Below are 15,201 nucleotides of genomic sequence, written 5' to 3'. Positions count from 1 at the left end.
GAAATCTGAATTAGGAGGCGATTTGCTAAATGAGCATGTATACAGGTAGCAACAAAGCTAACCCAGAATCAGGCAGCATGTTTTCCTACCCTCAGCAAATAATCTACAAGACTCAGGGCCACGAGAATGAAATGAACACATCCCCACCAGGTAAGAATCAGATCTGCCACCTACTTGTTATCCTTCTTTAAGGCACAAATTCCCATGGGCTACAGATTGTCAGAAAAATAACACAAAAGCCTTTTGTTATTGTTGTTCAGTGATTTTTGTGTATTTGTATATTAGTCTGAGAACAGAGAAACCTTGAGATTACAAAGATGGATATAAGTCCACTAGAGGAAGCTTATGAAAACTGGGGCCTTCGGATGAGAGTCCTTGAATCTTCCCTATATCTCAACCTAATCATTGCACAATATTTACTAGCGTTCAAATCATTTCCTCTGCCCCTGTCCAGTCATTGCACCACATGCACATACCATGTGGCCCACAGCACATAGAACAAATATTATGAGAGAATTCTTATCCTCCACTGTCGACCACAATAGTGGTGGTCAGCAAGTCACATGGCCCTCGGAGAGTAGAAATAGAGGACTCTCCATCTGCAAGATTATACAGTGCACACCTGTGGGATGTCGTCCCACTTGAATTTCGTGACCTGGGATTTCTTGGTGCTGGTAGTTGCATTTTTACAACAGTGCTTTAGTTAGTTCCAAAAGCAAATTTCTTAAATTGCCATTAGAAAGAGATATGAGCCAATGAATAAAGTCATCCCAACTTGGTGCTGGACTAAAATCCACAGTTTTACTACTTGATATCAAGTGGATTATTGCTTCCTAAATTCTCATTGTTTATGGCTAAAATTGAATCTGTGTCACCAGCAACTCTAAAGCGTTCAGCTAACCACAGTAGAAAGGCCAGAAGTGAGGTAGACAGATGGGGGACCAACCTGCAGTGACAATCACATCCCCACCCCTGACTCCCTTAACCAGTTCATTTCTCTTTGATTCCCACAGGAATCAGGAGTCAGGAATCAGTTCTCTGTCACCTCCTGGATGGCACAGCACCTCATGTAAGTTAACCTAAACATTCTAAGCCTCAGCTCTTCATCTGCTAAGTGAAAGTCCCTGTGAGAATTAATGGATATGTCACACCCAGGAAGGGCTTGCCGTGTAGCAGTTACTGAATAACGTCAGTCCTTGTCATCTTACCGGCAACCCTTTGGAAGTTTATTGCAAGTCTCGAATCTATTGACTCTAAGCACTGGACTGGCAAGTACACATTGCTCTTTAACTCCTTGCAGCCTGTACCCACTGCAGTGTGTCACCCTTTCTCATAAGGCTGGGCATGTAGTGGGTGTTAACATCTTCCAAGCAGATTTTCAGACCCTTGAAAGCAAGACCTTGTCTTAGGCTTTTCCTGGTCTCCTGTAGAGCTTAGCCCATGACCAGAAACACCTGAGGGAGCCCACGGCACCTTCGCTTCCTTGTGGAATCCCAGCTTCTACACACAAAAGCAGAAAGAGCCTTTGTGACCAGGTGGTTTCCAATCAAATCTTTGGTGACTTTAACTAGTTGCCTTCAAGTCTACCACAGCCTGGAGCTGCTTTTGTAAACATTCTGAGCCCCCCAAGAGGACAGGTGCCAGGATTGGAGCCAATGTTGATGGGAAGCAGATCACCCTCAGCCTAAGAGGGGACTCGTGATCTGCTCACCTTCAAGGATGAGCCTAGACTCTCTGTGTCAGAAGAAAGCCCCCTCCTGTGCAGAGGTGATGGTCTCCCCTAAAGACTACAGCCCCCTCTGATTGCAGGGCTTCTCCACCATTCATTTGCCAACAAGGGATCAAGCTGAGAGACGCCTTGTTCCCCAAGACAATGAAGCCTGTCCTGATTTCCTGGATCATGGAGGGATTTCAAAGCTCCTTGATGCTAGAAGGAACATACCAAGGATTGAGTCCTCGTGGCTGAGCTGAGGTAAGGCTCTGTGCTGCGGAAGGCTTTGCAGAGGGGCAATGATAGTGAGAGGCAGATGTGGGGATCTAGGACATGGTGGGAGAAGCTATGGTCAAGAAATGGTTCTCACAAACAGCCAATCATCCAGGAAGCCCTCCTGGCACCATGCACCCCACCTCTTATTCAAGAGACCTAACATGACCCCTGGGTCTTCCATTTTCCTTCATCAGGGCTATGCCCAGTGTGCTGTCATCCCCCTTACCCTGGCATGAAGCCACATCTGTTCTCCCCCAGTCAGAGTCGCCATCTAATACCAGACCTCAGGTAGAGTAAGTGCTACTTTTTCTCCTTTGCACTTCACCCCATTCAGCACATAGTAGGAGCTCAAGAAACACTGGCTTACTAAGTCAAGATTGATCCTATGATTTGTTTCCCTGTAAATTCAACCAAAAATGATTTATTCTACTCATGATCCTTGAACAATGAAGCCAGTTTAATGTTTGAAATAGCTTGTGAAAAATAACTCAGCAAAGTTTTTCTTGGAATATTAAGATTTTCACCTGTATTCAGAAAAATCAAAGATTGCTTTCATTTAAAAAAAAAATCACTAGGTCAAAGGCTAGTGGCTCATGCCTATCCTAGCTACTCAGGAGGCTGAGATCAGGGGATCAGGGTCCAAAGCCAATCCCCAGCTGAAAAGTCCCAGGGAGACTCTTATCTTCAATGAATCACCAGAAAACCGGAAGTGATGCTATGGCTCAAGGTGATAGAACACTAGCTGAGCAAAAGAGCTCAGGGACAGTGCCCAGGCCCTGAAGTCAAGCCCCACAATTCCCCCTCCCCCCCGCCACACACATACACACACACACACACACACACACACACACACACACACACACACACACACATCCAAAGCAGCCTGTTGAGTTCTATGAACAAAACTCCAGGACAGGACCTATGGGGAGGTGGAAAGCAGGCATGGGTTCTAGTGCCGAGTTCTGGGTTGCCTGGTTTGGAGGGGTGGGGAGTGACCTTCAAGAGTAGTGTGAATCATTTGGGACACAGTTTCCTCTCTGAGAGCAGTAGAATTGGACCAGCAACTAGAGAGTCCAGGCTCTTTTCCTGATAGGAAGATAGGGATCCCTCAAATAGACACAAGCTAATTAATGGATGGTAGTATCTTAAAAAGAAAAGACACTCCTTAAAAGATGGAAGAGCAATGTTCCTAAGCAGTATATTAGTAGCTCATGCTTGTAATCCTACTGGGGGGTGGGGGGGCTGAGCTATGAGTACTATAGTTCCAAGCCAACCCAAGCAGGAAAGTCCTTCAGACTCCTATCTTCAATGAAACCCACTAAAAAGCAGAAAGCAAAAGTGCAACTCAAGTGGTAGAACATCAGCCTGGGGGAAAAAAAAAAGCTAAGGGACAATGCCCAGGCCCTGAGTGCAAGCCCTAAAAAAGGAGGAGGAAGAGGAGGAGGAAGAAGAAGAGGAGGAGGAGGAAGAGGAGGAGGAGAAGGAGGAAGAGGAGGAAGAGGAAGAAAAGAAAGGAAAGAGAGAGAGGGAGAGAGAGAAGAGGAAGAACTCTCACTCCCCACCCCAACGGCTGTGGTGGGCAGACAAATCCCAGCTTCTCTGCAGTGCAAGAAAACCAATGCCTCTGATTTAAGGAGCTGAAAGGGTCTGCCTGAAAAGGGTTCCACCCTTCCCTCCAGACACACCTGCCTCTGTGTCCCTCCCTCTTCCCACATCCTCTCTGACCCGGCTGGGTGCCCATTTATGACACAGCTGAAAAAGTTCCCTTTTTGTGCTAATATTTCCTGTTAGGCCCCTCCTGTCTTTCATGGCTGCTACTGACAGCCCTCTAGGATGACCAGGAACAAGAGGAAGCTTCAGAATTTCAACACAATGAAAACATGGCCCTGTTTTAAAATAACGTCAATCCTGCCTCATATCCAAAACAGACTTTGTAGAAGGCAGCTTCATGTAATGACTGGACACTGTCCATTCGTGGACAGTCTTACTATACAAGTTATCCAGACAGCTATCCACTGATGGATCCACAATCCTCTACACTACCCAAATCTTCTCTTGCCCACTACACCCTCTTAATCTTGGGAAGTGACCAAATTAGCTCTCCACACCTCATTCTCTATGTCCTATTGTCAGGAGAATACCAGGCCAGGAGGGGTATCTTAGAGATAACCCAACCTCGCACTACATATGGGGATACTGAGGTCCATGAAAGTGGGATACCCACCACCAGACCAGGAAAAAAAACTGTTGGGGCTCAAAGCTTCTTCCTAATTTGCTTGCTTTTGATGTGTTCCCTCCCCAGGGCTCTGTTGCTTTCCCTTGAAATGCAGAGTTCTCCCAAGTAGTTCCAGTCTCCCTAGACTGTGCCTCTTCACCTGTGCCCCATTTCTGTGGGCCTGAGTATGCCCCAGGCTCCAATATTGCAGCCACCAGCTTGGGGAGCTGCTGAGAACTTGAGATACCAATAGGGTTCCAATGGCTGAGTATAAGAGTATTTTGGATATACAAGGTTAAATAAAATATATTATTAAATGATTTTACCCATTTTTGCTTTATAAAAATGCCTACTACATCATGTATATTATATAGATGGCTCAATCAAGTTCCTACTCAGCTGAGCTACTCCAGGTCATCTATAGCTTCACCATTCAGCTCCCATCAGCAGAGCTAACCTGGCACACTCCTGTCTAGATATTCTGGCCAGATATTCTCTATTGAAAAGACCCATAGGTGATCAGGTGCATGAGGAAGCAAGGTATCCTTTGGCAGTAACAACTAGATTAAGTTCCTGCTTTAGAAAGTGTATTCCTCTCTCCATACACTCCCTCAAGTAATATTAATGTTAATTCTACATGTGAGCAGTTGCCACCAATGGTCACCACCCATCTGTGTTTTAGCCCCTGCCTATTGCAGCCACTTAGGAAAAAGGAGGAGGAAGACAACAATGTCTTGAATATATTTGCAGTACCAATCTCCAGAGTCTTTTCTCCCCTTTCCTGCAGGTTAGGAACAGAAATCTGCTAAATGTATGAGTAGTGATACCTTCCATCCATGGGGTCCCTAGTTCTTTCTCATGCTATTCTATAAGCTCAGCTCCCTAATTTTCACAACTGCCCTATCAAGCAAGGAAGCCAGAACTAAGAAGGGTCAAGTAATGTGCTGTAGGAAAGAAACCAAGCCATGGGTTTCAGGTCTGATTGGCAAAGTTAGGCGCCTCCTCATGCTTTAACTGCTCAGCCTGTTTCTTGACCTGGGAATGGAGGGAGGGGCTGTGATATCCAAAGGCTCCACCTTCTACTAGGACTAGATTTTAGGTCCTAATCCATTTCAAGAATCTCTTGCTACTCCCTGGGGCAGGCTGTGCCTCTCCTTGCCAGTCTCTACTCTGTAAAGCTCTACCTCTGCCATCCCTCTCACTGGGTTCTACAATGTGCTGGGGAGCTGAGGGAGGAGATGGGTTTTCCATGAAGCCCATAAGGTAGAGTCATCTGAAAAGTTCTTAGTTCTTCTAATATCAGTGATTGATTCACAATGAGAATGTGTCAAGGGAAAAGAACCCTTTTTTTTTGCAGGGGTGAGGAGTGGCGGTGGGACTAGGGCTTGAATTCAGGGCCTGGGCACTGTCACTTAGCATTTTCACCCAAGGCTGGTACTCTACCACTTAAAATACAGCTTCACTTGTAGTTCTTTTTGTGGTTAACTGGAGATAAGAGCCTTACAGACTTTCCTGCCTGGGCAGGCTTCAAACTGTAATCCTCAGATCTTAGCCTCCTTAGTAGCTAGGATTACAGGCACAAGCCACCAAGCCACCAGCATCCAGTTTAGTAACCTTCTTTTTAGTGGAAGATGACACAGATTTTAAAAGCCTGGAGATCAACTGTAGTTGGATGTGTGTGCTCCTCTGTGTGTGTGTGTGTGTGTGTGTGTGTGTGTGTGTGTGTGTGTGTGTGTGTGTGTGTATTATGGGTACAAAAAAATACTAGAAGGATATAGATCAAAGTCAGCATTGTAGAAGTTTTACATTTTTATGCTTTTTCACATTTTCCAAAGTTTTTATTATGACTCACTGCATTTTTAATCAGAAAATAAGCAGCAGTGGTGGTATGACCCTGTAATCCCAGCATGTGGGAAGCTGAGGCAGAAGAAGAATCATGAGTTGGAGTTCAGTTTAGGTTAGTGAGTTCAAGGCTAGCCAGGACTCATAAGAAGAACTTGTCTCAAAAAAAATCAGGTGTTCACTTCGGCAGCACATATACTAAAATTAGAACGATACAGAGAAGATTAGCATGTCCCCCGAGCAAGGATGACACGCAAATTCATGAAGAGTTCCATATTTTTTCCTCAAAAGACTCCACATAGAGCTTCCCTATGACCCAGCAATCTCACTTCTGGGCATTTACCCAAATGATCACAACAAGACCATATTAAAGCTACCAGCACAACTATGTTTATTGCAGCATTATTTACCATAGCTAAGATATGGAACCAACCCAGATGCCTCTCAGTAGATAAATGGATTAAGAAAATGTGGTAGATATATACAATGGAATTATATGCCTCTATCAGAAAGAATGACATTGCCCCATTTGTTAGGAAATGGAAAGACTTGGAAAAAGTTATGATAAGTGAAGTAAGCCAGGCCCAAAGAAACATAGGTCCCATGGTTTCCCTTATTTGCAATATCTAGTATATGTCTGAGTCAAGCAGAAAAGGTCAGATAAGTTGAAGTTAGGTGAAATGAACCCCAAGATAAGTATTCAAATGTTTTTTTCTTTCTTGTGATAGTTTCTAACATATTTATAAGATGATTTCTTTGTTGCTTTGTATGTCCCTCCCCCACGGTATAACCCCTGTTTCCACTATATTTGATGTTGGTATAATTTGTGGAGGGGAAGGGAAAAAAACAAATCGTTTAAATAGGGATACAGGTGGACCCATTGCAACAATGAGATGTACAAGTCGTTGTATTGAAAAATGAACTTTATAACTTTGGCCAGGGCAGAGGGGAGTGTGGGGGAGCATGGCGGGGGGGTGGGGAGATGGGAAGGGATGGGAAGGGGAAACAAAGGAGGAGGCAATAATGCTTGATGAGAAATGTACTCGTTACCTTGCTCATGTAATTGTAACCCCTCTGTACAGTATTTTCACAATTTAAAAAAATTCTAATAAAAAAAAGAAATGCAAAAAAAAATCAGTAAGGGGCTGGGTAGGAATGTAGCTTACTGGTAGAGTGCTTCCCCTAGCATGCATGAAGCCCTGGGTTCAATTCCTCAGTACCACACAAACAGAAAAAGCCAGAAGTATCGCTGTGGCTCAAGTGGTAGAGTGCTAGCCTTGAGCAAATGAAGATCAGGGACAGTGCCCAGGCCCTGAGTTCAAGCCCCAGGACTGGCCAAAAAAAAATCAGTAATAGTTTTTTAATGGTAATAGTTTTTTTAATTTCCTTATGAATCTGTTTTTACAGGCATCATTTCAGTGGGATTTGGACATCAGCAGAGTATGGAACAAGAATGAAATTTCCCACACCTGTGGGGATGAGTGTCCCCCCCACTTGGCCCTGAAGAGAAACTTACCCTGTGTCCACGCTGGCAGCCAGCTGCCCACAGCTGTTCTAAAGAGGCTGCCAATGAATGGTGCTGGTGGAAAAACACAACATTCCTGACTCTCCAAGGATGCCATTATGCTTAGAACTCTTGCCCACCAAAGAAGTAAATAAACAGGGGGTGGCAAGAGGAACTTGAGTCCTGGGAGTGTGTTGGCTGCCAGAGCTCCATAACTCATAACAGAGTACATGAAAGAACCCCCTCCACCTAAGCCAGACTTGACAATTGTCTTCCTGGGCTGTGCTTCTTGCATGCCACCTTCCCTTCCTGCCTCACATCAGAATGTACATGAATAAACTTTATTTCTGTCTCTAGGCCAAAGAGATCCAGAGTGCAGGCCCCTGGCTGATTCATCTTCACACATCCAACAGCACTAATCAGCATAGCCATTCACCAACTGTTTGCTTTGGCACTGCCATGTGTCAGGCATTACTCCAGAAATGAGGACATGACAAAGAACGACATGAACATGGTCCCTGCCCTCTTGAAGCTTACACCCTGGTGGGAAAGACAGACATTATATAAGAGAACCTACCACCCAGGCACAATGGAATAAGTGCCAATCTGTATAGAATGATCCCACAGGATGTCTTAACATGTTCCTATTCCAGGGATTTAGGATCCAAGGATTTCCCGGAGCCAGGATATGCCCCTATGCTTGTGTACTACACCCCCAGAAACACCCCAGGGCAGGACTTACAAACCTATAAAGGACACATAGTTGGCTTTTTTTTTTATGCAGGAGATGCTGCAACTGGCAAATTCCAAGGGTTTCCTCCAACTCCAGCATTGGATGCTGTAAAAAAAAAAATACAGTGCAGAATGATGTTCTAGTTGAGACCTAAAGGTGAAGACAAAGATAGATGAAGAAGGTTGGAGGGAAGGGCATTCCTGACAAAGAGAATGGCCAAGCGAAAACCATTAGACACTCTGGGTGTTTGAGAAACAAGAGGGAATGGAAGGGTGGGATGTGGGGAGTGGGAAGATCAGAGGGCATGGAGGTTTGTGTAAGGGAATGATCTGACCTCCCTTCCTGAAGGAACCCTACTCTGTTGGGTGGCTGTGCAGCTTGTCCTGGGCAATGACAGCAGCACAAAAGGGCCTCATCCCCAGTGGCTGCATCCATGCTGGCATTCCTAGTGGTATGTAGTAGCCAATCAGCTTAGTCCCAGGACTGTGCCTCACAATACCTGGGGACACTCTCATGCTTCTCTCCTCCCTCTGCTACCACGTCCTTGCCCTCCTGATACCCCCTTCATAGTGCCATGGAACACTGCTATTCACCTGCCCAGACCACCCTTGCCTGAGGTGCCCAACCCCAATTCTCTCCTCTTCAGCCAAAAACTCCTACCTTAGTACTCTCCTCTTAGTGAAACCTGCCTTGAGCTCCTGAAATGGTTCTTATGGAAAAATCAAGTCACCAAGGGGTAAAGCCGAAAGATGAGCTCAATGGTACCACCTCCTCCAGCCAGCCACACCCTCCTTGTCCATTCCACCAACCAGTAGAAAATGAGTACAGCCTCAGCAATGAGGTTTGTAACCAGTAGCATGAGAGACGTATTTATTTCAAGACAAAGGAAGCTTTTAGTATTTGTTTCAAGAGTGGGTGGGCAAGGGGCCATCAGGAGCTGGGGGAGGAGTGTACACCTCAAACCTCCTCCACTTCCTCCTCCATTCTGCACAGAAATGGCCCAGCGAGGAGTCCCAGGGAAGCACAGCCAATTTATCACTTGCAGGATCTCCTGTATAAAAATCATGGCTGTTATTATTCCGAAAGCCAACCTTGTGTCCTTTAGTAGGCTCATGAATGCTTCCCTAGGATGTTTCTGGGGTGTGGTGCACCTCCCTGTGCAATGAGAGCAGTGCCTAAGCAAAGGTACGTTGGAGCCCAAATCCCTAGAGCAGGGATATTCCAAGACATCCTGCAGGATTCGCCCACACAGGGTGGTATCCACCCTAATGTGGTTCTTTTTCTTGTTTGTTTTTATTCCCAGGGGATACAGTCATCCTAGGGAGCAGTCAATGCTGCAGATGGTTCCAGACCCTTGAGTCTCTTCTTCTCAGGAGGGAAGGAGGGGTTATAAATAGCCCACACTCCTTCAGCCCTAAACAGGCATAGATCCCACACCCCCGCCCCAACCACAGCCAGCTGGTCTTTCTGCACCCAAGTTCCCACAGCCTGTTACTAAGAGGGAGGACAACTGCCCATCCTGGATGGGGTCAAGAAGCAAGATGTCCTTATGACACACTGCCAATGAACTGAAACTATTAACTGTAACCCCCTATGTCCCATACTCCTCTGTAACTCAGTGCTGGGAAGGCTGGAGCTCCAGAAACATTCTGGGATCTCTTTTACACCCTGATCCACCCAACAGGCACAAGGTGCATGTTGCTAATGTCCTGGAAGAAGTCATAGGAGGACCACACTTCCCATCATTCTGCCTCAGTTTCTCCATCTGTAAGAGAAACAAGTAACTGAACTATCTAGTCTATGGGATGCTGGTGAGAATAGGTTGTCAGGAAAATGAAAGACATTATGACAGTACAACACGATTATCAGTAGGACACCAACTCTCGATTTCTTCGACAGGACCCTCCAAGCAAAAGAACTATACTTGCTAGCTCTACATTAGCCTTGAATTCTTCATACTGAATGCCCATGAAAGCAATGAAATTTACAAAATGTTCCCTCTTACAAGTCATTTCTGACTAATACAAACTGACCCACACCACACCCAGTCTCATTTTGACTTAATAAGGTTCTGCCAGGCTGAACATAACATCTCAGCCAAAGGTTAAACCATACCCTAGAGTATTTATTTATGCTGGGGAGTATAATGTTTTGGTTTAAAAATTACCTTATTCTATCCCCCTCTCCCCTGGAATACACACTGATAAGAAACAAGTGGCTAAAATCTAAGTGGCCAACTTGCATCTCTTTTTAATTAAGACACTTTGTTTGCTCAATAAAATAGAGTTTTAAAAAAAACATTTACTGAAAACCCACTCATTGGTGCTTAATAGCTGTGTCAAATACTCATAACAACATTTATTCCAGCACCCCCAGATAATTGCTCATCTCTCTCATTTGGTATCCACAACAGCACAGCATTTGTGTCCAAGTGTAATTGATCCAAAATTGGGCTTCCTTTCAAAAATATCTGTAAAACCTAATTACCAGGAAAACAGTTCTGGCATCCTATGGGAAGTGGGTGCTTCAGTGAGACGAGCAGCAAACTCATCCTGGCTAATCAAGCCACATTATCTTACCAAGAGTGTCTGAGGAATTTGGGGGTGATGAGAGAGCAGAAAAAGTTAGGGTAGTGTCAGACTGGCCTCTGCACTGACATTCCTGATTTTGCTAAGCCAAGAGCAAAAGACAGGAACTATGTCATGTTTGCTAGCAAGTGTGGATTTAGAAAGTACCAGATAATGAGCCCATAATAGGTGTGGGGTCTGGACTGGCATTTCTGATAAGGCCTTGCCCATAGAACTCTATCCACCCTGGCCTGGGAGAGTGATGTCATTTCTAGTCTCACTGGACTCTGAACACTGTACCAGGTCACTTCCTTGGGCCTGGCTTTGCTCATCTGTAACATGAGCGCGTTTAATATCTAGAGTTTCTTCCACCCTCACCTCAAATTCTGTGTCCTTCCTTAAAGCAAAGAGCATCCTTTATGCTCCTGTACTTGTGGAGACCGGAGAACAGAGTGTGGGAGCAGGACCAAAGAGACTGAAGGACTGAGTGTGTTCCCAACTCTCACGCAGTTTTGTACCTACTTGCAACACAGGGTATCAGACCAGCTCTGGGAATAATGATTTCTTTCAGCCCAGGACAGACCTACCAGGGTGATTCTACCTCGCTGCCCTGGATTCCTCAACCCCGTGAGTGAGGAATGGGGCCAAGCGAACAGACCTCAGAACCTCTCTACCAAAGCTGGAGATAACATTTCTCCCTCTTTTATGAGGTCTTCTCACCCCCACCCTTTTTCTACCTCAGCTGCCCCAGCTCTGGTTGCGATGGTACCACAGGGCTCCATGGAGAGACAGTGCACGACTCTGCCCCCAGCTTCCTCCATCCTGAGCGATCACCACTACCACTTGGGTACCAGCCACCACAGCTGCGCAGATTTCAAAGGTAACAGGGCCTGGCATTTCCCCGTAAGAAACCAAGAGCAGCCAGAATAACAAAGCAGCCACCGCGGCCCAGAGACAATTCGCTTTCAAGCCAGCAAGGGATGAGCAAAGACGCGCGCGGTTCGTGCGGTTCCCATGCACGTCTCCAGAAAGAATCCCAGGCAGCCCGATGCGGGCGGCAGGTATCGGACCAGGTTCCGCTTAACTTTCCCAAGGAAGGAGGCATTGTGTGCGTGCGCCCATTTCTCCCAACTTCCCACTTCGGCCGCAGCGATGATCTGAGATCCCATTTGAGCGCCATCTCGCCCCGGGACCGCCACGCAGCCCTCGGGTTTCATTGTGAGGCGCGGAATCTCAGCCGTTCCAGTTCCTTTTTTTTTTTTAACCAGTCTTCAAGGTAAAGACGATGTGATCATGTACGAGGTGCAGGTGCCCAAGTCCCAGAAAACATCTCTCTCACACACACGCGCGCGCGTATACACACACACACACACACACACACACACACACACACACACACACCTCCAAGATGCTCCCGCGGCTAGCCGACAAAAGTGCGGCAAAACTTTTGGCAGTCACCACCTGTGGCTTCAAGAGGCCCGCCCCGCCCCGGCCGGGATGCGCCGCCGAGCCCGGGACCGCACGCGCCCGCAGAAGTTCCCTTCCAGTCCGGCGCGCCCCTTCGCTCCGGGCCGCGGTGCCAGCCAGGAGGCGCGGCGCCCGCTCGCTGGCTAGCCCTGGGCTGGCTCTTCCTCCCTCCCTCCCTTCCTCCTTCTCTCCTCTCCCGCCTCCTCCAGTGGCATGGCTGCCGCACGGAGCCCCTGAATAGCCACCGCAGCCCCCCGCCTTCTGCCCAGCAAGCGGAGCGCCCTCCTGCCCCTACCCGCGCCCCGGAGCGCGCGGACCGCCCGCCTCCCTAGCAACGGTCCCTCGCGATCGCTTTGGGGCGCTGCTGATACGAAGACACCCTTTCGGCGCCCCGCGACCTCCCGGTCGGCTCAGCAGCCGAGGTGCGGAAGAGACCCCCTGACCGCCGGCCCCCAAGCCTGGAGCGCGGGGCTGCTCACCTCTGCGCGTCTCCGGCCGCGCGCGCCTCCCGCACTTGACGCCTGGCCGCGCTGCTCGCGTCCTCCCCGGCTGCGGCCGTCCGTCGGTCCGGGCGCTCCGGAGCAGCGCCGGCAGCGCGGCTGTCAGAGTCTCGTGGCGGGGCTGCGCCGGCAGCGGGTGTGGAGTCGAGCGGCGGCGCCGGGCGCGCGGGCAGCTCCTCCCTCGCGGGGCTGCGCCTCCGCCCTCCTCGCGCCCCGCCTCCCGCGCCGCGGCTGTCAGCCCCGCGCCCCGCGCCCGGCACCCGCGCCGCTGGCTCCGGGGGCGCACGGGGCTAAAGGGCCCGGATGTGTGCGGTCGCCGCTCGGTGGCTCGGGCCCGCCCGCTCCGCTGCGCCCCCTCCCCGCCCAGCCACACGTGCACTTGCTGCGTCCCAGCCTCCGCCCGGCTCCGCTCATTTCTATTTTGACCGTAACTGTGGCGGGTGGGTGGCGCTGCGGGGAACCCGCGGAGGCCGCGGGCGGGAGTCAGGTCCCGGCGCGGGGGCGGGGGGGGGGGGGGCGGGCAGAGCCACCAGCCGCTCGGGGCTCCGCGTCTTTTTTCTTTCCTTTTTTTCTCTTTGCCTCCTCCAGGATTTAAAGGGACAGCCCCGGCCGAGGCGAGGGGCCCGGCGGCCACGATTTCTCCGGTCTCCAGACGCCCTCTGCGGCCGGCCAGACCCGCACGCACTTCGGAGTGCAAGCTCCGAATGGCAGGGTATATTTTAGGAGCCTACGCGGCCCGGTGGGCCCAAGCAGCAGAGCTTGGCTTACTCTGTCCCGTGCACGGGTATTTTTGAAGAGTTGGATTGGGGGCGGGGCAGGGGGGAGAAGTCAAACTACTAAGTACAGCTTCCCATCCAAAAGTGGGTAGCAACTGGGTGGGGAGCAAGGAATTGGGGACGAGAAGTTTCCCAGATGCCTTCCGAATTCCTGCGAGCGCAACAACGCGCCCAGCCTACTAAAAATCTTATGCCCATACCCCTCCTAGAAAGCCCACCCTGGAGATCTCTTAGGTGCAGGGTCCTGCACCCTGGCCGCTGGGGGGCCCCATTACTTTGCAACCCTCGTGCCAGCAACTCGTCCTAGACCACACCTGGGACTGTCAGGTCCCATCCCTAAACTTCGCCGCTAAGGAGTGGGTCTAGAGAGAGTGTGGCTCCGCCCCATCACTTTGCCACGCCCCCGAGCGTAATGTAGGGTCTGGGAGTCTGCCAAATAGTGCCAAGTAGTGATGGACATGTGGGAAGGCCCATCGCAGAGGAGAGGAGGGCATCTGGACCTAGGAGGGTCGTGTGAAAAGTCACAGGCTAGTCCTCGCTGGGTCTGACATTTGGCCACCCTTAGACTAGGGAGCCATTGACCTGGCTTTAACTCATCCCTCCCTCCTTCATCCCTTGGTTGCTTCCAAACTCCTTCAGGGCTGGTTGAGGAGAGGTGAGATAGTGAATGGATGCCTCATTGCCCAGCCTTACGCTGACCAAAAAAAGGGCATCAGTGCCGCAACTGTGTAGTAACGTCCTTTAATGCTGAAATACTCTATGACATCCTTTACCGAATTCACACAAATACATCTGTGTGCCTTTTGCTTGGTACTTTAGGAGTTTTGTGTCAGTATTGAGACTTGAACTCAAGGCCTCACACTTTTTTTAAGTTATTTTCTTATAAAGATGCTGTACAGAGGGGTTACAGTTACGTGAGTAAGGTGATGATTACATGGCCTCACACTCTGCTTCGCTTTTTTCTCCCAAGGTTAAAGCCACACCTCCACTTTGTTTTTTGTTGGTTAATTTCAGATAAGAGTCTCAAATACCTTTTTGCCTGGGGTGGCTTCAAACTGTGATCCTCACATCTCAGCCTTCTAAGTAGCTAGTATTACAGGCATGAGCCACCAGCACCTGGCTTTTGGGGGGTGTTTTAAATTCTTTCATTCAATGGCACAGTAAATGTGCATTGCAATGCTCCAGGTTAGGAGTAGAAAAGACTAGGGAAGATGGGCTTCGAAGAGGCAGGAAGGCACATGCAAGAAGGGCCTGGACACACAGGGTTTGTGTACAGCTACGTGGAGATTAATGTGCCAGAGAGGAGCTGGCTCTTCTGGCTAACTAAATGTCACTCATTCAAGTTTGGTCTGTTGTGGAAACTAAGATATTTTCAGAGTCAAAAAGTCAGTTTTCCAAATTGCTAGAGTTTCCACAGTGACAAAATTATATTCCTTGCTTTAAGTAGCCCTGAAAGCCATTACTCTCCAACATGGTAGTTTGGTTGTGTGCTTGGCTTTTTCACTAAAGGCTTCAGCAATGTGGAATATTGCTGAGCCAACTGAATGGCGGAGCTTCAGAGCTGTAAATCTGGCTGTGTCCATGCCAGACACTGGGGTACATTTAGGGAG

The 15,201-nt window shown here is 48.7% G+C and overlaps 1 protein-coding gene and 1 non-coding gene across 4 annotated transcripts in view; one reads left to right on the top strand and one right to left on the bottom strand.

The window, feature by feature from the left end:
• The window catches only part of Zbtb7c (zinc finger and BTB domain containing 7C), a 283,578-nt gene extending 270,659 nt beyond the window's left edge, over positions 1-12,919 (bottom strand). For all 3 annotated transcript variants that reach the window (XM_070029190.1, XM_070029193.1, XM_070029192.1), the window contains exon 1: positions 12,795-12,919. The gene's annotated coding sequence lies outside the window, so the exon portion shown is untranslated. The remainder of the gene's footprint in view (positions 1-12,794) is intronic.
• Positions 6,219-6,325, top strand: LOC138832750 (U6 spliceosomal RNA). Its single transcript, XR_011373679.1, has one exon. It is a non-coding gene; the product is annotated as a U6 spliceosomal RNA (small nuclear RNA).
• Positions 12,920-15,201: the final 2,282 nt, after the last annotated feature.

Source organism: Dipodomys merriami, unplaced genomic scaffold, assembly GCF_024711535.1.
Source record: "Dipodomys merriami isolate MVZ:Mamm:240054 unplaced genomic scaffold, mDipMer1.0.p SCAF_2, whole genome shotgun sequence".
In the NCBI taxonomy this organism is placed as follows: Eukaryota; Metazoa; Chordata; class Mammalia; order Rodentia; family Heteromyidae; genus Dipodomys; species Dipodomys merriami.
This window is presented reverse-complemented; position numbering and strand designations above follow the sequence as displayed.